Source organism: Dermacentor variabilis, unplaced genomic scaffold (genome assembly GCF_050947875.1).
Source record: "Dermacentor variabilis isolate Ectoservices unplaced genomic scaffold, ASM5094787v1 scaffold_17, whole genome shotgun sequence".
Lineage (NCBI taxonomy): Eukaryota > Metazoa > Arthropoda > Arachnida > Ixodida > Ixodidae > Dermacentor > Dermacentor variabilis.
In genome coordinates this window covers 2,940,837-2,964,376 of record NW_027460335.1, presented here as the reverse complement: position 1 = coordinate 2,964,376, position 23,540 = coordinate 2,940,837, and positions in this window count along the sequence as shown.

Below are 23,540 nucleotides of genomic sequence, written 5' to 3'. Positions count from 1 at the left end.
TTTAAAATCCCAGCAACCGTTGTTGCGTGCATGCAGTAGCTCATTGCGATGTCTTGCATTGAGGCACCTGTTGCCAGAAACCTGGAAAATCACCAGTAGTAAAATTAGTTCACATGACATGTGATGCAAAATTTATCGAACAACTTAATAAACTAACTTCAACGCATTAAGCACTAATATTTATAAAACTGCAATAAAAGGGAACACTGCGCAATAAACGAAATGACAAATCGGAATTGCTATGCTCATGGGGCGTCAGAACATTGAACTCACCTTAACGTCACTGCCAGCCTTTCGGCAGGGCGTATCGGTCTCCTGTGGTTCGATGCATGCAGTATTCTCTCGTACACAAGGCTCAACAGGTGATCGAACTTCGCCTTTGTCATTCTGCGAAAACAAGAGTGTCTTGTGTCAGATGATGCTTGATTACATTTATAGTCCCCAAATTTCCACTGCGGGATATAAAGCTAGCCGTAGTGTAGGGCGCCGCATTAATTTCCACGACAGGAATTACAATGCGTGCATTATTTAAACGCAGGCGCACATGCGTTTCTTTTTTTTTTAATTAACCTGCATCGAATTGCGGCCGCCACGGCAGGGTGCAGAACGCAACTGAGTGATCTGCAAACCGGCTGACAGGATTTTTTTTTTAAAACCATTTTCCTTGTTCTAAAAATGGCGCTTTTTAACATAAACACAGGTCACGAAGAAAGGCCCATTGCGAAGAATGCAGACTTAGGTATAAAAGGAACAGCATTATCCCTTACCTGAAATACTTAAAGTGGTACTCAGGGTCCACTTGGCGCAGCTCCTGTACGAGCTGGTGGTAGTCGCCGAGTTGAGGGCGCTTGTCAAATAGCTCTCGTATGTACATGGTCCGCCTCCGTCTCTGACGTAGACTACGTACTAGCAATATGAGTGCGATGTTCTGGCTGTCAGGAAAAGTTAACGCCATGTCGCAAAACTTTTCGTTTTAAGCGCGCAAAAAGCGCGCGGAACGAGAAAAAACGCGCGCGCTACCCGAGCGGCGCGGGTATATGCAAGACGCGCATGCGCCATGTAAACAGCTGTTGCCGCGGCCGTGTAGTTGCGCTCCCGGACGCACAGATGGCGCCAGCCTCGCGCGGCGCGCGCGCGCCGAACTGTAGATGAAGCAAATTTCTTGACCTGAACATCGCCCCCGAGGGCTCCGTGGTCGCTGCGCATGCGTTAGCTGAGAGAAGGTGAGAAAGGAGGACAAGTTGACTTTACCGGATTTGACGTCACATTGTTGTTTGTTTTTGCTTTTATGAAATAACTACTCTCGAACTCAGACGGCATGGCTTGCGTCTCGTTCGCGCGCGTACGTATGGATGTGGTCCGCTTTTAGTTTTTAGCGAATGCTTAGAAGCTTCAAGTTGCGGACACTGCGATGGGCCAGGGTTTGATGACATTTGTTGCCCAGCTGCTGGTGCTACCGCGACGTACTTGGAGCAACGGTAAGTGTTGTGCGATTACCCGTTCTCTTGGTGACACGTAAAAAACCGGTTGCGCATTCGAGCTGTGGTCGATGTGATCTCGAAATTCAAAGGAACAGGAAACGGTTGTCGCAGGTCCCGCAGTGATCGCAGTATAATTTATTCGTTCGTGCCTTCAACACTGCAGTTCCTACGCGTTGCACCGATGTAAAAATATGAAAAAAAAAAACAGCGACATCTTCCACGCGCCAGAAATGCATGCACTCAACTAGCGTGGATGTCCTCCTATGATGTTTATCGCGTTCTTAAGTCTATTTTTCTCCATCTCTATAGGATGACTACGCTATGGCCTTCTTATTTACCCATGCAGCGCATTGCTGCATTTAATTACCTTTCTCACTGCTGACCGCGGTATGGGCGTCAGAGGCTTTCATTCGTTGCAGTGAGATAATAAAAGCGTATTTCTTTCACTTAAAGCTTCTTAGTAGCTCCTTTGCGAGCCGTGGAGTTAAATCATACAATGCGTACGTTGTGAGCGAGCTGGTAAACGAAACCACTTTACTGCTGCTGCTACTATCACTTTTACGGGAACTTTCAAAATTAAGCATATATATATTAGTATGAATCGGCTCACCAAGCTTTATATGCACGTCTGTTGCTTTCGTTCATAGATCATGTGCGTAGCTTTGCAACCGTGACCGATATTGTAGAAACAGCAAGGAGACAGATGACACAAGTAATGTGTCTGCTTTAATTGTTGAATGTGCTGTTTATAGTATATCAACCAACTCCGCGCAGTCGTGCTGTTTACGGCTAAAACGTGTTTTTTCTTGTTACATGAGGAGCATTTGCTTCTAATTGTGGCAGTAACGTTGTGCATTGTCCTCGACCCAGATCGCTGACTGTATGCAAGCTTGTCTAATTTGTTTCACTTTGCTGCTGTCTTTACAGCTTCTGCTTAGTCACTCTGCCTGCACCTTATATTTGTTGTGTTTATCGAGACCTGGCCTGTCTCTGCCTTGTTGAAGACAAATGGACACAAGCACTGGTTGCTGTTGGTTTGTTTGGTTTGCTCAGTCTGAGCGTGGTATGTATATCCATTTGCCAAAAGGGTATGCAGCTGCGTCTAATGCAGGTACTACTCATCTAAAGGTAGATTTAATAAGTAGTGGTTTGAGTGAGAATTAGTTGGTTTGAGTGATGTATGACACCAGAGAGTTATTGTTCTAGAAAGGAGACAAAGCTAGTCCACAAATTTAAGATATGGAGATGCTTAACCATTTAAGTGTTCTAAGTTGCCATCAAGTGTTACACACATTTAAAATTTCAGTTGCAAGAGACATAGTAGAAGAAGAATCCAGAGGATTTGCTGCCATATGTCTTGAGACAATAAATTGTAGAGAAAGCATTATAGTGTGAGCTGCCAATGATTGTCGTCAGCTCTAACCCATTTTTCTATGTAGTCACTGTTGCTTCATTGTCTGTTGCCATCACATGCTTGTTATAAACAAAAAATTGAGCTGCATGATTACCCTGATTTTTCTCGCTCATAAGATACAAATGTTTTGATTTCGGGTGCCTTGGGGCCTCATGGTAGAAAACAAGTGTTTATTAGCCAGTTGTCAGCTTCTAAGATCATGTGCTTTGATATGTGAGTGTTTTAAAGGATACTACACGTCTGCCATCATAACTGTGAGTACTGCTGCCTAGCACTCCCACGGCTATGCTTAGTACATATGCGCAGCTATCCAAGAAAATTGACATTGGGACAACTGCCGTTGAAGCTCACTTGGTAGGGCATTGCAAGCACAAGGCAGAAAACGTGGGTTCAGCTTCGTTGTCTCTTATGCAAAGCATTATCATGAGCTGTCTCCTGGCTTCTTCATACATCCAGTCAGATAGGCTCAATAATAGTTAGTAATGTGCCTGATTGTGGGTTGTTAATCTGGGTCCTTAGTGCAGCAGCCCAATTCTTTACCCATTAGGCTAAAGATGCATGCATAGCGCGCCAGATTAATCTCATTGGTTCTCTCGTAGCAGCTAATTTTTTCAGATGTTATGTGACACAGAGTTTGGGATTCACCCGTTTCAGCTCAGATGCAACAAAGCAGGTGTTGTGTCTATTTCGGTGAGAAGTGTGTGCAATTGTTTTGGTTTCTCTGTCTTGACGTAGTGTGCTTTGTATTTCATGTGGTGTTAGGCATTACCTCAATTGCAGCTTCAATGCTGTGCCCATAAAAGCAGTTGTAGGTAGGTGCTCAGGAGTAACGGGAAGCTCATTCTTCCTTATTCTCTCTTGCATACAGCAGGTAGTGGGTCCAGTTTAGTGCCATGCACCTGTTTGGTGCATTTCCTTGTTCTTATTCTGCTGATGTGTTGTACATAGGGGGAAAGTCAATCCTCTACATCATGGTTGTCAGTGCCGCTGAATACAGTGCAGTCTCAGTCTTGCTGCCTTGAAATGTCATAAGAGGTGACATGTGGGGGTAAAGTAGCATCTTGCTGTACCTTGTCATCGGGCATAGCCAAGGTTGTGGTTGCGCAGCCCAAGGATCCTGGAACTTTCTGTGGGACCAATGGCACCGATGTTGAAAAGTGGGTGGCTATGTACGAACGTGGGAGTGTAATCAACAGATGGGACCCCACGCTTGTGCTAGTTAACCTGTTGTTCTACCTAAGAGGCACGGCAAATGTGTGGTATGAAAACCACGAAGAGGAGCTAACCAGCTGGGACCAATGCAAAGAGAAGTTGACAGAGTTGTTTGGCAAACCAGCCGGCCGTAAAATTGACGCAAAACAGCAACAGGCCTCCTGTGCCCAACCCCCACGGAGTCCTATCTCTTGTACATCCAAGACATGCTGGCACTTTGTCATAAAGCAAACCCGATCACGACATGACAGAAGCTGAGAAGGTCGGGCATGTGCTTAAGGGTTGCTGACGACGCCTTTAATCTGCTCATGTGCAAAAGCTGCTCTACAGTTGATGTTATCATTAAAGAGTGCCGACAATTCCAGCACGCCAAAAGCCGATGCGTCTTGCAACCATTCGCCAGACTTCCCACTACTGATGCAACGCCAACGTGTGAAGATCAACCCACACAGCAGCCTGCGTCGCCATCGGAGGATGTGGTGCGAATCGTTGACGTGAACTGGATGCGATGGCGCCTGCATTTCTGTTCGCCTATCCCTGATGCTACAACATTTTCAGTCCCCTTCTTACAAGCCATCATTCACCAGGAACTTGAAAACATTGGCTTACGTTCTGTCTGTGCTGTTGCCAATCCCAGAGCTAACAAACGCCCTTCTACTATTTTTGTTCCACCCCGACGCTTCTCTCCGTGTTATCGCAACCCGACTGAGTAGAGAACTGCGGACGACCAGCCGATATGTTTCACCTGCTGGCACATTGGTCATGTCGCCAATACTTTCACAACTCGTGGCCCTTAACACTTCGCATGCCAACTAACCTGAGCCGTTTTGATGAAAATGCCCGCAATGTTATGCCCACCGCCGAATCTAAAAGCGCCAACTCTGCTAGGAACATGTGGTACAGTCGCTCACCATCGCCGCACGGACACCAGTCTCTTTCACCGCAAACACGTCGCCCATCTTCGCGTTCGCCACAGCCACGTCGCCTTTCATCCCCTGTGGCGTTTGGCCGCATGTGTTCGTAAAACTAAGAAATGCAGCCCTCAGAGGTGGTGCTGCATTGCCTAATGCTGCAGCAAATCCCCTGTCTATGCACACAAGGAGAAGTGTAATTGGCATTAAAATAGACAGCATAGCTGTCCAAGCACTCTTCGACAGTGGAGCCCACATACCTGTGATGAGTGCTAGCCTGCGTAGTCGTTTAAAGAAGGTCCTCACCCCAGCAGCTGCCCGAGTGCTTCATATGGCTGACGGTGGAATGCTGGTTCTTGGAATGTGTACTGCAAGTATAGCTGGCCGCCCTACTTCTGTTCTCTTTACTGTGAGCAACATCTTCCCTCACAACATTATCCTAGGGTTTGACTTTTTATCCACTCATTCTGCTCTCCTCGACTGCATGGCCGGCGTTCTTCAGTTAGAACTGCCTCAACTCGCCGATGCTCCGAGCACCGCCCCACCACACTTGTGCTCGCTTTGTGATGTGCGTCTGTCACCCGAAGCAGTTACTTACGTCACTTTGACCGCCCAGCCACAGGTTCCTGATGGTGAATATGTGATTCGCCCCATCATCGATGTGCTTTGAACCGGTCACGGTTACTAATAATGACATTGTTTTACCTCTTCTGAATTTCAGCCTGTGCCCTCAAGTGATTCCGGCCAGCATGTTCTTGGACAGCGTTTCTAGTGGTTCTGAATTTGATATTGAGAGTCTGAATTCTGAAAGTGGTTTATTAGTGCCAATCGCAGCGCCCAGCTCTAGTTCTTTAACGGACGACTTTGCGAAAATGACTGCACTTAACCTCACCTCTGCACAGGCCAGGGACATACGTCTCCTGCTTGAATCATACAGTGGAATCTTTGATTTCGGCAACAGGCCTTTAGGATGAACATCTGTTGTTCACTATCATATAAACACTGGAGACACAAATCCTATTTGTCAGCGTCCGTATCGTGCATCGCATGCTGAACGTCGAGCCATCCAATCAGAGGCGGGCAAAACGCTCCGCAAAGGGGTCATCGAGCCATCAGCCAGCCCTACGCCTGTCGTCCGTGTGAAAAAAAAGAAAGATGGTGCCTGGCACATTTTCGTCGATTATTGCCACTTAAATGAGATCACGCGAAAAGACGTCCACCCACTACCATGCATCGATGACGCCTTGGACCGCTTGCACAGAGCTAAATACTTATCGTCCATTGATCTTTGATCCAGCTACTGGCAGATTTCGGTTGATGAAATGGTTGGAGAAGACAGCCTTCATCACACCGGATGGCTTATATCAATTCAAAGTCATGCCCTTTTGCCTATGCAATGCTCGTGCGACATTTGATCTTGTGATGGACTCTCTTCTGCGATGCTACAAATGGACCACCTGTCTTTGTTACCTTGACGAAGCTGTTTTTTCTCCCATGTTGGGCAGCTGCCTTACCCGACTCAGTGCCATTATTGCGGTCTTCTGAAAAGCTGGCCTCCAACTCCACGAAGTGTCAATTTGGGCGCCGTCAGATTACCGTGTTGGGGCACCTCATTGACGCATCCGGTGTCCAACCAGATTCGGAAAAAGTTCTTGCCATACGCAGTTTCCCTGTGCCACATTCTGCTTCTGACGTGCGCTGCTTCTTCGGCCTGTGTTCTTACTTTTATCATTTCATCAAAAACCTTGCCAACATTGCTCGGCCTTTGACAGATCAAAAAGAAGAACACGCCATTCTCATGGGGCCCGGAGCAGGCTCATGCGTTTGCCGCTCTCATCAGGTTTCTGACCAACCTTCCCATACTTGCCCACTTTGATCCATCTGCACCGACCAAAGTCCACACTGGCGCAAGCGGCCATGGCATCGGCGCTGTTCTCGATCAACAACAGAATGGTACGGAGTGCGTGATAGCTTACGCCAGCCGCCTGCTGTCACCTGCCGAGAGAAATTACCCCATCACCGAGTGGGAGTGCTTCGCTTTAGTTTGGGCTGTCGTCAAGTTCCGGCCATATTTGTACGGCCGTACATTTTCGGTCATTACAGACCACCACGCACTCTGCCGGCTGTCTTCCCTCCGGGACCCGACAGGACGGCTTGGTGGCTGGGCTTCGTGGCTCCAGGAATTTTCATTTATTGGCAATTACAAGACTGGATGCCTCCACAAGGACACTAACTGCCTCTCGTCACCCCGTGGATCCACTTGATCCTTCTGTGCATGATCCGGTGACCTGCGTGATGGCTTTCACTGACATGACTGACATGCGCACCGAACAACAACGCGACGAGTCCTTACAGTCCATCATTGCCGGAGTGCAATCACTCTGACAGCACTGACGGCACATGCTGCATGTTCTTGCCGCGCAACGGCATCCTCTACCACCGCAATATGAATGCTGATGGCCCTGAGTTGCTCCTTGGCCGTCCTCGTCATCTGCAATCTGTTGCTTTTGAACAACTTCACGATGCACCGACGGTGGGACACCTTGTAGTTTTGCATACATACGATCATGTACAACGCCGGTTCTTCTGGCGAGGTCTCTACTGCTTTGTGCACTGTTATGTCGCAACTTGCGAATTGTGTCAGTGCCGGAAGAAACCTCCCCTACCACTTGTCGGATGACTCCATCCAGTTGAAGTTCCCTGTGAACCGTTCTCTCGCTTAGGCCTTGACTTACCTGGCACTTTTCCGACAACGACTAGAGCTAACAAGTCGATTGCCATCGCTACTGATTACATGACACGCTATGCGATACCAAAGGCCGACCAGTTGTGCAACAGACGTCGTCGATATTCTCCTCCACGACGTCATTGTCCACCATGGTGCACCTCGACAGTTATTACAGACCCCAGCTGCTCATTCTTGTCTCTAGTTGTCGACGACCTCGTCCGCTCTTGTGCCACTGAGCACAAGCTGTCCACCACCTACCAACCACAAACAAACGGTCTTATGGAATGTCTCAACCGAACAATCACAGAGATGCTGTCGATGTAGGTCTCCAACGATCACCGTGACTGGGACACCACGCTGGCCTACGTGCCGTTTGTGTATAACTTGTCCCGACGTGACAGTGCAGGATGTTCACCCTTTTATCTTTTGTATGGTTGCAACCCCACTTTGCTTTTTGACATCATAATCCCTTCTGTGCCGCGTGTTGCAATTGACCATGCTCATGAAGTCATCGATCGCGCTCACAGGGCATGTCAAGTCACCCGATCTCGTTTATTAGCCCTGCAGCATATACCAAAACAGTTATGACTGATGCCATCGCAATGTTAAGTTCACACCAGGTGCTTGGATGCTCCTTTGGTCACCATGTCGTCGGGTTGGCCTCTCCCAGAAGCTTCTGTCTCACTACACAGGGCCTTATGAAGTCCTAAGTCAAGTTAACGACATAAATTATGAGATTTCGCCACTTCAGTTTGATGCATCCTCAAGTCTGACGCCTGTTGACGTCGTGCATGTTTCGCGGCTGAAGCCATACTTCGTTCACGATTCTTTGCCTACCATGAGCCGAGGCGGCGCTTCACCACCTGGGGGTCCTGTTACGGAAGGATGAAAAAAGAGAGGAAGAAGACCGCAGCACGCTGCCTGCTGCGTGCTGTTGGTGGTCAGCCATCTTAACTACTCTGCCTCATCTTGTATATTGACACGTGTACTTCTTTATCTTTATTGGGCAACCACTTCTCGCCGCCTAACAAATGTTATCCCACAGCACAGGACGCGCCTGCATGTAAAAGAAGTTTCTGGAATGTTATCGATGGTTCCGTCCACTGTCTTTCACCGCAACTTGTGTTATCTGATTGCATGTGTGCGCGACGCGAATAATGTGGAACATTGTGGAAGGCACGCAGGTCCCAGTGACTGCTCCGGAACATTCGATGACAGATGTATAAAAGCCGACGCGCTTGACCCGCTCATCAGATTTTCGACGACCGCCGATCGTGTTCGCCGCTACCATCCTTCTTTGAGTGTAGCCTCTTTTGAGGGCACAAGTTCGCCCAATAAAACGTTTGTTTCGTTAATCATAGTTTTGCTGCCTTCTCAACCGTCACTACCACGTGACAATATATATTGTAAATGCAGTCTTTCTATACTCCCAACATTCCCGTAACAGTATGCTTTGCCTCTGGCATGTTCATGATCTCCGATGGTATATAAAACTGTGATGCAGACTAAGCTTCACAAAGAATTATGTTCCGTCTCTTCCTTACAGGCTGCTGTGTTTCAGCTAAATCTGCTTTTCCTGTGTCCAGTGGTCTTGTCGCTCAATTAGTGCTTGCCTATTTCTGTTGCACTGCAACCTCTCTTCTCCTCTCTCCTCTTGTCCTCCTGTCCTTTTACACTGCTGTAAACTTTTAGATTTCAATACTCGTATGATTAATACAAAGATTGATGCTACCATATTATATGTGACGGCTGTCATGACGGCAATAATTTAGGTGGACCTGAAACTAAATGAAAAAAAAAAGAACAGGCATGTGCGAGTAGGAATAACTTCCTTGTGACAAAACTGGCTCCATGCTAAACTTTGCCTGAAGGAAATTGGTCTTAAAAGTCTCAAGCCCATGTGCGCATACTGCATAAGCCAAGTTTTCCACTTGTCAAAACAGCGGCCGCCACAAAGTGTTAGGAAAGAGGCAAAGAAACCATGCCTTTGCATTCGTACTCTCCTCACAAAGCTTGTGTCATAATATATATGCAATCACTCACCATGCACAAACACATTGGTCAACACTGCAATGTTTGGAAGAACCCGAACCAACACTATGTAGCCATTTACCTGCAGTATGCCTCCTGTAACATGAATCCCCACTGTGCTTGGAATCTACATAATTTTTTTTAATTTCTCGGGCATTTGGTGGTAGAGGCCAATGCATTAGACAGAAATCCTGCTACACTGCAGCAATGTTCAGAATGTAGTATGAGGTACTCTGTCTGGCTGGAAGTTGAAGATTGAAATTATATTAGTCGTTAAAATATAGTAGCCAGTATTGAAACTACACATGCACTCAAGGCTGAGCCACATTATGAGAACACGGAAGAGCAGACACACACTTGAGCTGCATTGTGTAGCTTTACCAACAAGCCCAGCTGTACACTGAAGTAAGGCATGTTTTGGGCTAGTCAGCTCGTAGCTTCAGCAAAATTTTAAACTCTGCGAGGAAGACAGGACATGAACAAAAACATAGATGCATGCACAAAGTGTAGACTTCCGACTGGCTTTGTTTGGTGAAGGCAGAGAGTTTATAAGGTTCGTCAAAATGGCAAAACAAAGAACATTCGCAAAGAAATTGTGCACGAGGCAGTGACAAAAAATAGCAAGGCCACCTGTGCATAAGAGCGCAGTAGAGTCCCAATGTGCCCATCTAAGAATTCTATTTCTTTCCTTGATAGGGATCAAGAGGGTGAGCTAACTTAGTTGTCACACCTTTTAGCGATGTGGATGACTTCTCTTTCTGTTCTTCAGTTTGCCTTCGAAAGGAGTTTATTCTGTTCCTCATAAGGCAGGCAGCTTTTGCTGTCGCAGCTCCTTCACTGCAAGAGGAGATTCTCAAGGAAAGAATTAAAGTCTTAGATTGGCACATTAAGACTCTCCTGCACTCTTAATGCAGACATGGCCTTGATATTTTTCGTCAATACCTTGTGCACAAATTATTTGCAATTGCTCCTTGTTTTGCTATATTGAAGTACCTTATATATTCTTTGCTTTCACAAAATAAAACCCGTTGGAAGCCTGTGCTTTGTGTGTGTCTATGTTTCAGTTCACGTCCTGTCTTCCTCGCGCAGTTTAAAATTTTGCCTAAACAGTTGTATAGCTTGTGTATACGATGAGTAATTAATATTATGATGACTGCAGCACAGCAATGGTCTAGTGGCATAGTGTCGACATAGTATAGAGATGGTACTAAGTTAAAAATTTGGAAATGCCATAAATTGTGCAATCAACTCTTATCCCTCGGTTTCGTACAGCTGCAGAGCACTTGACCACTGCAGCAGTCAGGCATGCTGTATATTGGGCAGTGCCAGGAATTGCGAGATCGAGACAGGCTGCCACTAGAAGTTCCTTAGGCCAGGTGATAACTCAAATGCATCCAAATATTTCTATATTTCACTATATAAACCTTTGTAGAATGAGGAACTTTTCAAGGGTGAACTTGTTTAACGGAAAACTATTACTAAATAGTGACCAGTTCCTTTTTTTTGTAAGCCAGATTGCATGTATTTGACATTGCTTACTGACTCTTAATTATTCTCGCTGTCCAATACAAGCATATGCACTCACATATGTTTTCAAACAAAACTATTGTGTGGAGCCATGTTTGTGGTGGAATAAAATTAGTCCCAATACAGAGCTTTGTGGCACACCAGATCTTACTAGCGATCGCAGAGAAGAAAGTTAATTAGTAGTTACAAATTGGTACCGGTTAGTTAAGAATTTACTAATCCAATTCGTAGTCCTGTCAATTCTAAGTTTACTGTCGTTTGTGTATCGGACCAAGCCGATGTCCCCTGGCCTGGGCGGTCCCTGGCGCTTCACCTAGTGGTGGCCTTTGAAAATAGCAGCGTGGCACCAGTGGTTGCATCAGGATCTAGGCTCATGAAGATAGACAGCAACGTGCACAGGGCAAGGAGTTCGGCGGCCTGGTACTCGTCACATTTGTGGAGAACACTATAGTTTTCACGAGTCCTAGCCCTTACGTAGGGTACCAGTCTGTGCACTGCGTGTGTGTGTGTTTGTTGTGCAGGATTGCTCGTTGGCAGAACGTGCTCATGCAGCAGCTGACGGGCCTTCGATGTGTTTCGCCCTGGTAGTGCGGTCGTCTTTGTGGTTCTAGAGCAGCACTGGCATTGCCCAAGAACAGGATATATTGGCATGGTGCAGAATTGCAGAGTGGGGGCACTCCATTCTATTACCACTTCATTCCTTCAGAGTTGTGGTTTATGTGATTCCAGTCCTTTTGTCGGAGTTCTGACAGTTGAACCATTCCCACTCCTTGAGTGGTCGAACTAATCTACTCCAATCCTCCAATTACAGTAAATAAAACGCTTTCTGTATAATTACTTACTACATGCGCCCTGATGCGATACCGTAGAGGTAGAGCACTGCCTCACGTGCAAAAGGACTGTGGTTCAAATCCCGGTGCCATGCAATTTTCCACTGGTGGATAAAAGAAAATCCACATGTTGATACAGCTGTATAAACAGGCCTGGTGGCCTGACCCCGGTGACCAGAACCGGTAATGCACTCGCTCACCAGAACAGGATTGCCCATCTTGGTGCAGTACTTGGCCACAAACTTCTATATGAATAGAACAATAGTCCCCAGCAGCTACAAAGCAACTGACCATTGCAGCGGTCAGACCTGTGATGCAGCAGAGCGTGCTAAGAGTCTCCGGATCTGGACAGGCCGCCATTGGAATCTGAACCTGGCAATGTTTAATGCTAGAACGTTTTCTAGTGAGGAGAGTCTAACAGTGCTATTGGAGGAATTAGCGGGCATTAAATGGGATATAATAGAGCTCAGTGAGATTGGGAGGACAAATGAAGCATATACAGTGCTAAAAAGCGGGTACATGCTGTGCCACCAGGGCTTAGCGGAGAGACGAGAACTAGGAGTCGGATTCCTGTTTAATAAGGATATAGCTGGTAACATACAGGAATTGTATAGCATTAACGAGCGGGTGGCAGGCCTTGCTGTGAAACTTAATATAAGAGGTACAAATTGAAGGTCATACAGGTCTACGCCCCTACATCTAGTCATGATAACCAGGAAGTCGAAAGCTTCTATGAAGACGTGGAATTGGCGATAGGTGAAGTCAAAACGAAATACACTATACTGATAGGCGACTTCAATGCCAGGGTAGGCAAGAAGCAGGCTGGAGAAAAGTCAGTGGGGGAATATGGCAAAGGTTCTAGGAATACTAGGGGAGAGTTATTAGTAGAGTTTGCAGAACGGAATAATTTGTGGACAATGAATACCTTCTTCCGCAAGCGGGATGACCGAAAGTGGACGTGGAGGAGCCCTAAAGGCGAGACTAAAAATGAAATAGACCTCATACCCTGTGCTAACCCTGGCATCATATAAGATGTGTACGTGCTCGGCGAGGCGCACTGCAGTGACCATAGGATGGTAAGATCTCGAATTAGCCTAGACTTGAGGAGGGAATGGAAAAAACTGGTACATAAGAAGCCGATCAATGAGTTAGCGGTAAGAGGGAAAATAGAGGAATTTCGGATCAAGCTACAGAAGAGTTATAGGGCTTTAACTCGGGAAGAGAACCTTAGTGTTGAAGCAATGAACGAAAATCTTATGGGCATCATTAAGGAGTGTGCAATAGAAGTCGGTTGTAACTTCGTAAGACAGGATACCAGTAAGCTATCGCAGGAGACGAAAGGTCTAATTTTAATGCCACCCCTTATACATAGCTTTCATTGATTACAAGAAAGTGTTTGATTCAGTCAAAACCTCAGCAGTCATGCAAGCATTATGGAATTGGGCTGTAGACGAGCCATATGTAAAAATACTAAAAGATATCTACAGCGGCTCCACAGCCACCGTAGTCCTCCATAAAGAAAGCAACAAAATCCCAATAAAGAAAGGCGTCAGGCAGGGAGATACAATCTCTCCTATGCTATTCACAGCATGTTTACAGGAGGTATTTAGAGACCTGGATTGGGAAGAATTGGGGATAAGAGTTAATGGAGAATACCTTGGTTACTTGCGATTCGCTGATGATATTGCCTTGCTTAGTAACTCAGGGGACCAATTGCAATGCATGCTCACTGACCCGGAGAGGCAAAGCAGAATGGTAGGTCTGAAAATTAATCTGCAGAAAACTAAAGTAATTTTTAACAGTCTCGGAAGAGAACAGCAGTTTACGATAGGTAGCGAGGCACTGGAAGTGGTAAGGGAATACATCTACTTAGGGTAGGCAGTGACCGCGAGTCCGGATCATGAGACCGAAATAATCAGAAGGATAAGAATGGGCTGGGGTGCGTTTGGGAGGCATTCTCAAATCATGAACAGCAGGTTGCCACTATCCCTCAAAAGGAAAGTGTATAACAGCTGTGTGTTACCAGTACTCACATATGGGGCAGAAACCTGGAGGCTTGCAAAAAGGGTTCTACTTAAACTGAGGACGACACATCGAGCTATAGAAAGAAGAATGATGGGTGTAACGTTAGGGGATAAGATGAGAGCAGATTGGGGTGAGGGAAGAAATGCGAGTTAATGATATCTTACTTGAAATCAAGAAAAATGGGCATGGGCAGGGCATGTAATGAGGAGGGAAGATAACCGATGGTCATTAAGGGTTATGGACTGAATTCCAAGAGAGGGGAAACGTAGCAGGGGCGGAAGAAAGTTAGGTGGGCGGATGAGATTAAGAAGTTTTTAAGGGACAGCATGGCCACAATTAGCGCATCACCGGGGTAGTTGCTGTTTATTCAAGCATTTTGCAAATGTGGCTCGCTTTTAAGCACCCCTTCTTATATCTAAAAAAAAACAGAAATGAACATCCAGTATTCTTTTTTAACTTTCGCTAAGCTTATCGTATAGCTCAGTGTTAACATGCAGGTTAAAATAGAGTATTTACAGGTGAGGTTACAGAAAGCAGTAATAATTGGCAGTAAACACTGCTTGAATGGTGAAAAACATGGGAATCAGGTCATTTTATTTTCGACAATTTTTTTTGGCATAGGAGGCTAAGCAAATGGTGATGTAGCAACACTGTAAAGACTGAATAAGATGGATGTGGAATGCGTTGATGACTTCTCTTTCTGTTTTTTATTTTGCCTTCGAAAGGAATTTATTCTGTTCCTGATAAAGGAGGCAGCTTTTGCATCTGCAACAGAACATCAGTGGATGTTGTGTGAAGCACTTTTTCCATGCTTTTTCACTACCTGAGCAAGGTAACTTTCTTGGTGCTTCATCACACAATTTATACAATCAACTTCCATTAATTCTACCCTCACGAGACTGACGGGTCGAATTAAGATGCAAAAATCTGCTGAAGCACCGTTGATTCATTTGGCAATATGTGCTTGAGTAACACGCCTCTGAAACGAATGTGCATCAGATTTCTATTTGTCCACAGTATAAAACTAAAGTAGAAATGACTTAACTCCACACCAAAGTAGAAACCTACGCGTACCTCATTTTTTAGAATGGCAGCTGATTTTCTAAAGCCAGCTTCGCCGTATTACAGGCATGATATGTGGTAAAGCATATGAATGCTACAACCACGGTTTTAGTTTCGCAATCGATTGCACAGCTAGGCAATTTTCGTCTCAATGTCCTTCGAAAACAAAAAGTGTTCGTTAGAATCAGGTAAGTACCACAACCGGACATTGTCAGCTACCGTTACTGCTTGAAAATCTTTCTCGGGTGGGTCAAAAATAGGCATTTCAGAGAGATGGCATTTGTTTAATGCATTCACTGTCCCCTAAGCTCTACTGAGACATGCGCTGCCACTAAAAGGGGTCATTATTGGGGTCTGGTGAAGTTCGCATTATCCGGCGAATGCCAGTTTTAGGATCGAAATGATGAATGTTTAATCCCATAGAAATGCATGGGCGTTGGCCAGGTTCGAATTAACTGAAAAAATTAAATTAACCGGAGTCAGATTATTGGAAGTTTACTATACACCTTTTTCTGTTCTCCGACATTTAATATGTAGTTTTCTTCTATCAGTGTGGCAATGGTGCCAAATTTAGCATTTGTTTGAATCATTCATTGTTCCAAGGACAAGCTACAAAGTAGGGGCACACTTTGAGACTTGAAACATTTCCACATATAAAGGCAGGGCATGTTAACATCTGTACAATTAACTTAAGTTGGCTGCATTGTCTGCATAGCATGTGGTTGCTTTTTGGAATGTGGTCTTTTTGTAAAACAAAGTTGCATTTGTTTCAAATAAATTGCTGAACCATTGCTTGTGTGTTTTCCTGTGCTCTTTGTGCTGATTGCACTTTCGAAAGTGCATTGAGCAACTGCAGACTGAAATGCACAAGGCTTCACTTTATCATGACAGGAAGCATTTTGGCTTGACAAAGGAGCCTTAACCCCTTCCATGCAAACACTTTTTTTGTATAAACACATCAAATGAAAGATAGTGACCTCTTCTCATGTATTTTAAAGCCTGGCAGTGTTAAAGACAGAGTGAAGTTGTACAAATACAGTTTACTGTTAAGCATTGCTGCTAAAACTTCATGCTTGTGTATAGTATATGCATGCAGTGCTGGCTATGCCGTGGTAGAGCCGTGAAACAGCTTTCACCACACTGCTTGCTATAGCATTGCTGTGTTCTGCAACCTGAGGTCAAAACTATATATCTCTAGAAGTTCAGCAGCACAATTGACAGCTATTTCCGTATGTTCGATGCACTCCTGGCCAGGGACTTTTCGTCCTGTAGGCAAAATAGATGGCTGCCTCGGACGCTGTTTTGGAAAGAGCGCAGCGTACCTCGAAAGGTTGCTCGCAATGCTTCACCAGCAGGTTTTGCCAGCGAGAGTGGAGGGAGCACAATAATTTGACTTTACATGGTGCGGCACAATACCTTAAAATGCTGCTGCTTCTGGCTTCTATTTACTATGACATGCTGGTGCACCTCAACATGGAGCAACCCCATTTTGCTAAAATTCTGAATTCTTCTACTGACATCGTGTGGTGTGGCTATCTATGATCACTGTATAAAACCGGGGCAAACAGCATGTCTAAAAAGTACAAAAGCTGGTATAACTGTAATGAATGACCTTCAGTCATCCGAAATGTGCAAAATCGCAAGAATTGGTCAAACTCAAACACTGCAGAGTTTAAGTAGTCCTGGCACAATTTTTCTCTTATGCGTGTGTAGCTGTCATTCAGTTAACTACACTACAAAACGTCAAATTCCTTCTATGCGCAACAAATATATCCTTAACGCCAACATTTAAACATGTGCCAAAGGCAGTGTGGCCCCATAATCTGGTGACAACATTGCATGGTAGGTCACAAACAAATGATGCATGCTGCAGTTGTTCATGAGTAAGCCATGCCATTATTAGGTCATTGAAAACTGAGCATGTTAGGACCACTATGCAGCATAACATTGGTCTTTCCTTTCTGTCTTGGTGCACACCGGGGAGTGGGTGCATGTTAAACACCTCAGGCGATTAAAGTTAAGCCGGAGTCCGCAACTATGGCATGCCTCGTAATCGTATCGTGGTTGTGACTTATAGAACACTAGAATTAAATTCATTTTAATTTAGATGTTTGAGAAGAGTCATAAGAAAATTTATTTAGTGAAGCAAGTTTTAGCACACATTAAGAATCCTCGAAGCACATGCAGCATTCAGTGGCATGGTGTGGTCATGAAAGCTGCCATTTGGAACCAGATTAATATAAAAAAATTAAGTCCAAGAGTTTAATGTCAGTGCTCCTTTACATGTAAGCATGAGGGACACATCTTTAAAGGCATCATCTAAATCCTGTGTAAGTATTTATTGGTGAATATCAAATGGCCCTACATCTAAGGAAGTTATAGGGTGTTATGATAACAGGAAGCCACAAGATTTTTGTTGTGCACTCTTCCTATAGAGACAATATAGGGCAGCAACAAAATAGTTGGGCTTAGTGAAGAATTCATTCAAGATCCTTGCCAATTTGGCAGGTTCACTATGATTAGAGATGATGAAGGCCAAGCACCTTGAAATGCATGCCCAAACCTCATTAGCATTGCATCACTTATTTCAAATAACTTTCATTTTGTCATTTTGCCAGATTAAAAGTTCTCAAAAACCTGCTTGACTGGTTTCAAGAACTTTTCGAGAACAGTTTGGTTCCATACGAATGCAGCATTGTCAGTCTTTAGTGAACTAGACCCATCTCTACTGATATGCAATTAGGTAGATCAAAGCAGACGCTGTCAAAGTGCATGTGCAAGAGTGTTTGGAGTGAGCATTCCCGGGTTATGTTGCCAAGAAGGGAGTTTTGAGCTTAATGCACACAGCAGCTATAGCATATGAAAACCAGCACTTTACTCATTTTTTAGATACCGCAGGGCTTGCGCTAATGCTGGTCATAGTCTACTATAATTTCTACCATATATTGCCCTTGTCATGACAAGTTATTTTTATTGTCCTACAATATATTCCCTCTGTGTACAATCAACATCTCTGCCAAGGACAACAGAAACAGTATGATTGGAAACTGCAGAATTCTCCATCTGCGTAGGTGGCTGGCTGATTGCCGTATTAGATGCATTGTGAGCTGGCATTGATGTGTAAATCTCAACTCATCTGCAAGCATACAAAATAGGCTTTGGGATACTTTTACCACAAGAAGAGAGACTAGAATGACTGTTGCCTGTGACATATGGCACATACCCATGACGAGGGATCGGCTAGGATTCTCCATGAATACAACATCAAATAGCTTTATATTCCCACTAACTTGATAGTACATAATACTGATATGTAACAAAAATAAACAACAAAGTAACTGAAAAACGAACAGGTCTACTACGATTGAGCCACAAGGGGAAAGATGGAAACATTTGTGTTAATTGTATGAAAAAAATGTGCCTAAGATGCCATCTTCCCAGCAGCAACAATATGATCATGCACAAACTAGCATTGCTCTTCAGGCACACCCCAGGCTGCTCACACCATTTTCTACAAGATTTGAAGCCCAACAGGCAAAAGGGGTGAATACCTTCAGCATAAAAGAAGAAAGTTATTCTATTCCATATCCTCACATGAAACGCAGCAATATTGTTACAAGCCATTTTCACACATTGAAGGCATCAGCAATGTGATGAAGACAATTGAAGCACTCATGTTCTTATTTCCATTGGAATACAAACCTACACTTCGTCATATGAAGGTGCATATATATGTGCCAAATTCAAGCGTGTACTGTTATGAGGCACATGGAACAGACATTCCAAGGAAGTGAAATATTTGTAATGCAGTTACTTCATTTGTCCAGTCAGAAGGGCAATGCGCTAAATACAAAAAAAAAAAACTCCCTACAGGCCCACTATGCAATGCTTTTGCCAAACTATCCAAAACTTCAATGTGTGCAAGTCCACAATGACCAGGAAAAGAAGTAAACAAATTTCTTGAAGATGGAATGAAAAAGAAATGTTGCGACAATTGAGAAATGAGTTCTTTGCTTTCTAGTGGCACACGGATAGACAGTCGGTGGGCACAATTTGAACTTGAACTCATGGCAGTGTTGCAGGGGCAAATACCACTCATACTTCCGAGAAGCGTCGGTTACAACGCTGAGTTGGAAGGGAAACCTTACAAATACTTCTTCGGAAGTTCAAGCATCTGACCAGTAAGTAGTTGAGCATATGACTAGGGGAAATATGATCAATTTCACAAATAGCACCATTCCAAAAGAACTGGCACACTGCAATGATTTCTCAGGTGACAACTATTTTTCGAAAAGCCTCTGCGCGCGTTAATACAACCTGAGGCAGCTTAAATCTAGGTCGCATGGAATCGAAAAATACAGCAGCGGGTGTAACACTTATTTGCTATCTCGCGAACATGAGCGAAAACTTCAATTTCAAAAGGTTTGCTCGAAAGGAAAACTCACGGCCGTAACGCTACTGCCCATCGCTAGTTGTGTGAATAAAAAATAAATAAAAAAAACATCTGCACAATGAATAGACACTTCGTCGATATTTGAAGCACATCGTTAGTGGATATCAAGCAATGTGCACTGGATAAGAGCGAAATATCTAACCGACTGTCTGACGGAAGTAAGGTTCACAGGATAAGTTTTGTCTATCTGCACCGATAATGCAGCACGTATTGTGCAATTAAATCGCCCTTAATGCGCAGCAATTGCCGCACTCGATTGAAGTCACCATCGCAGCGACGCGCTATTTATTTCAGGACCACGAAAAACAAGGTATTCACCTAAGTGCAGCGGCGGTTTACCTGTCGGCAAGCCCCTAACTCGCATATGACGAAAGCAAATGTCACGGAGTCCAAGCCCACGATTGCTCAAGTCAAACTGCGCTCGCACGAATATCGCGCACGTTATACGCTTTCGATACGCACAAAAGCACACCAAGCGCGCGCAGAACGTCTTGCAGCCGACACGACGGCAATGGCTAATCTACGTTCGAGAGTAGCTCTTTCAAAAAAGTAAAAACAAGCAACAATGTGACGTCACATCCTGCGAAAACGAGTTGTTCTCCTTTCTCACCTTCTCTCAGTTCACGCATGCGCAGTGATCACGGAGCACTCGGGGGCGATGTTCAGGTAATTTCTTGCACCCCTGGCGTCGCTAGCGTAGCGTATCCGACTTCGCCTACCGCGGCCACGCGCGCAGAGAACGCCGGACTATATCTTGGCCTAGGCTTGAAATCACTCTATCGCTAGCCTACTACATGAGGCCGATGGAGCTGCTCAACACAGCGATCACTGCGGTAGGTGAACCAGCGTGATATATATATATATATATATATATATATATATATATATATATATATATATATATATATATATATATATATAATATGCTATGTGCTTCGGCATTTCCTTCTTACCCTGTAAAGCCATAATATCCGAAATGGATGGTACAAAAAGAATGCGATGGCTATTTTGGAGGACAAAATTTCTGTAATGCGTTTGAGCGCGCCGTAGAGAAAGGAACGAACACAACCAAAAAAAATCGGTTATCATAATCTTTCTCGAAGAAGACAGAAAAGAGGGAGAGCGAGAGATTTATTTATAGGAAGGCAAAGAGGTCAGCGAGAGCTATAACTATAACGGGCTAACGACCTCGCATAGTCACGCAGCACAACGTTTATAGATCTATAAATAATGATGCCGCATACTTGGCCCATGCGCTATATACAGAACAAAGATACCCTTAATCCGACACCTCTCACCGCATAGGATGCTCGCGCAGTTCGTAAACGGTCGTTTTGCTGGACAACTATAATTCATACTGTAAGGCATGCTGTTATTACTAACCAAAACTACTTTATTCATAGGTGGAAACCTCACTCCGTCGAACCAAGTAGTCACGCAGTGTAATCTGCAGATAACAGTATGTACGCTTGTCAAATTATAACAGCACAGCTCCTATCGTAGCTGAACGGTACCCACGCTGTTACGATCGTCGCGTGTGTTTCATTGCTCCTAAACCACAGTTTGGAACTAGAGGGTAATACTGCAATAAGGTCACGTAAGTGAATGGAACTTTCATAAATACAAACTTGATCTCCGAGGCTGACTGTAGGCTCAAACGTGCGTATGCACATCGCGCTGCGTGCTCCGTCCGCCTCAACGCCACCAGAAAGTGCGCCCATACCGACCTAAACCACGTCACTACGTCTCGCAGCGCCATTTTACACGTAGAAGCAGCCACGTCATACTAAGTAGACCGCACGAGCGCGAAAGCAAACGCCAGACACTACCGCCGAGCGTATACCTGCCACAGAAAACTGAACGCTCGCCCAAGCCAGCAGTAAGTAAGTTTGTTGCTAGTCCCGTTTAACACAGGGCAGGCGCTTTAGGTACCACAGGAAAATAAAGTTTTTTGCTGTCTCTCACAGTTCACTGTTTTTTTTTGTTCGTGCATTGTAGAGTTTCACCACAATTTCCCATTACCATATATGAGCACTCACTCCCCCCCCCCCCCTGCTACGTTCACCGTTCCGCAGACAATAGAGACTTTTAGCTTGTACGCTATTCCGGTAAACGGAAGCGCTTTGGGCGGATTACCGGATGGTCGGGGCGTAAACGTGAGCGGTGAAGCCGCCTGGTGTTGTAGAGCTCAACCAGACAAACGTATAGCTAAAACTGCAGTAACTCACCATATCCTCCTTCGCCACTCTTGCAAATTTTTGGCAGCGGCGTAATTGTGAACACGATTACGCCACTGTCGAAAATTTACGCCAGCAGCTAAGCAGAATATAGTAATTAGCTCTGTGTTTGTGTGGTTGAACTTTGCGCCACCAGATGGCGCCACCAATGTGGCCGCTTACGTTGAAGCCCCCGTTAAACCGGAAAACCGCCCGCGCTTGCCCGAATACCGGACACGCTAAAAGTCTCTAATGCCGCGCCAAGACGAGCCAAGCCAAGTTCGGCGTCGTCAGTGGCATGGCGGCGCATAGGTGTTGTCTCGTAGCCTGCCGCCAAAGCTTTGGCTACCGTGGCAAGGGTAGATCTAGCAGGGCTCCGCCAGGTGTTCTATGGCTCCACTCAGCACTCTGCGCAGTCGTCGTCTATGCATCGGTGTCCAAGAGGTGGTGTGTCGGTGTGCGAGGTTGGCAAAGGAGGTGTGTTGGGCGTTAACCCCCTTTGGTGATAGAAAAATGTGCGGAATATACCCAAACTTTATACATAGCTTTCATTGATTACGAGAAAGCGTTTGATTTAGTCGAAACCTCAGCAGTCATGGAGGCATTGCGGAATCAGGGTGTAGACGAGCCGTATGTAAAAATATTGAAAGATATCTATATAACGGCTCCACAGCCACCGTAGTCCTCCATAAAGAAAGCATCAAAATCCCAATAAAGAAAGGCGTCAGGCAGGGAGATACGATCTCTCCAATGCTATTCACAGCTTGTTTACAGGAGGTATTCAGAGACCTGGATTGGGAAGGATTGGGGATAAGAGTTAGTGGAGAATGGCTTAGTAACTTGCGATTCGCTAATGATATTGCCTTGCTTAGTAACTCAAGGGACCAGCTGCAATGCATGCTCACTCACCTGGAGAGGCAAAGCATAAGAGTGGGTGTAAAAATTAATTTGCAGAAAACTAAAGTAATGATTAACAGTCTTGGAAGGGAACAGCAGTTTACGATATTTAGTGAGGCACTGGAAGTGGCGACGGAATACATCTACTTAGGACAGGTAGTAACTGCGGATCCGGATCATGAGACTGAAATAATCAGAAGAATAAGAATGGGCTGGGGTGCGTTTGGCAGGCATTCTCAGATCATGAACCGCAGGTTGCCATTATGCCTCAAGAGAAAAGTTTATAACAGCTGTGTCTTACCAGTACTCACGTACGGGGCAGAAACCTGGAGGCTAACGAAAAGAGTTCTACTTAAATTGAGGACGACGCAACGAGCTATGGAAAGAAGAATGATAGGTGTAACGTTAAGGGATAAGAAAAGAGCTGATTGGGTGAGGAAACAAACGCGAGGTAATGATATCTTAGTTGAAATCAAGAAAAAGAAATGGGCATGGGCAGGACACGTTATGAGGAGGGAAGATAACCGATGGTCATTAACCCTTTCGGCCCTGGTGTCCTATAAAAAGGACACGAAGAAGAACGGCTACAAGTCATGATTTAACTGCTCAAGAATCTGAAACAAGAACTGAGCTGACTCCCAAGACATCCCCATAAGCATAGACATCACTTTCTCCTCCGTCTTCCTCCTCGTAAGGCCGACAGTAAACAAACAAAATGGCGGAAGGCGGTAACGGCGGCTGCAGTGGTAAGCG